This window comes from Gopherus flavomarginatus, chromosome 4 (assembly GCF_025201925.1).
Source record: "Gopherus flavomarginatus isolate rGopFla2 chromosome 4, rGopFla2.mat.asm, whole genome shotgun sequence".
In the NCBI taxonomy this organism is placed as follows: domain Eukaryota; kingdom Metazoa; phylum Chordata; order Testudines; family Testudinidae; genus Gopherus; species Gopherus flavomarginatus.
Window position 1 is genome coordinate 54,280,203 of NC_066620.1, and position 1,526 is coordinate 54,281,728.

At 47.3% G+C, this 1,526-nt stretch overlaps 1 non-coding gene across 1 annotated transcript; it reads left to right on the forward strand.

The window, feature by feature from the left end:
* The first annotated feature begins 964 nt into the window (after positions 1-964).
* Positions 965-1,037, forward strand: TRNAT-UGU (transfer RNA threonine (anticodon UGU)). Its single transcript has one exon. It is a non-coding gene; the product is annotated as a tRNA-Thr (tRNA).
* The last annotated feature ends 489 nt before the right edge of the window (positions 1,038-1,526 follow it).

Here is a 1,526-nt window from a genome sequence, read left to right on the forward strand (position 1 = left end):
CTTTATTAAGACCATGAATTTTAATAGCTTATTACTGCAATCTGTAACCACTAGCTCCCTGTTTTTGTCCTCTGACTGCTGGCATGTTAACAGGCCACTTCACCTTGAATGGTGCCTTAGAATATGTGCTAACCACTTATGCTAAAGAATCTGTTCCACCTTGTGTTTAGCTGTAACAAGTACCTTCCCCGGACCTCAAGAAACGCCCTTTGCAGCTCAAAAGCTTGAACCAACAGATGTTGATCCAATAAGAAATATTACCTCAGCCACCCTGTCTCTCTAATATCCTGGGATCAACACTGCTACAACAACACTGCAAACTCAGGGTAGCCCATTTAAATTTTGGTTTTTGCTATATTTCTATTTCCAGTCTTATTTCTGTAGGGATGGTGCTGTCTCACAGAAATGGACACTGAGTTAGTGTTTGGTGGATTTGATTCCTTCAGTCTGCTCATCTACTGAAAATAATGCATTAGCACACTTTTTACCTATGTCAGCTACAGGAAAATCCTAATTAGAAGTGTCCATTATACTGTCTGGTGTGTACTGTATATACTGTATATACTACACCTGATGATCATGTGCTCTGATTACATACTTAGACTAGGCTGAGCCTGATATAAACATATTGAGTGTAATGTAAATATGTAGATACTTGTACACTTACCTTAATTTTTATTCAATTAGTCGATGGCCATATTATTGCTGACATTTAAATAAGTCTGGGGTATTTTTAACTCAACTCTGACACCAAAGAGTTTTCATTATATATTTTTTTAAGTCTGTAATTTTTAAAAAATAGTAAATACCTGCTACTGAATCAAAAGAGTTTCCAGATGCAGTAAAAAAAATAGGTTAATTCAGATTAAAGCGTGTCCTGGTACACAGTAATAGTTTATTAAATTGCATTAGAGCTGGAGACAGAGCACATTAACATGCACTTAGATCAACAGAAATGATAGGTGGCTCCATAGCTCAGTGGTTAGAGCACTGGTCTTGTAAACCAGGGGTCGCGAGTTCGATCCTCGCTGGGGCCTGAAAGTTATTTTGTTTGCGAGAGTGTGCTAAACAAAATCATTTTAGGTCAGCAAGAGGAGAGGGCAGCTCCGCGCCGCAGTTGGCTCCAGCGGCTCTGCTCTGTTGCAAGCGCCCAGCGCCCCGGGGCTGGCTTAGACCCGGAGCCCAAAGCAACAAGGGCGTGAGGCAAAGCCCCAGCAGGGAGCCTGGCGGGGCTCTGCCCGCGGCAGCCTTGCAGGGGCGTTGTTAGCACTGGCCCGTTTGCTTCACCAGCAGCACCGCGCTGGGCTGGGACCGGGACCTCCGCGCTGGCGGAGTGTCCGGGGAGCGGGACGCTGCAGGACAGAGCCGCGGCGCGCCGGTTTCACCCCGGAAGCCCCCCTCGGGGCCCCCTCACCCCCGCTCGAGCTGCTGAAAACGGGCCCCCCCCGGCCACGGCCTTTGTGTGTGTGTGTGTGTGTGTGTGTGTGTGTGTGGGGCGGGGGGGCTGGCGCAGCGCCCCCTGACTT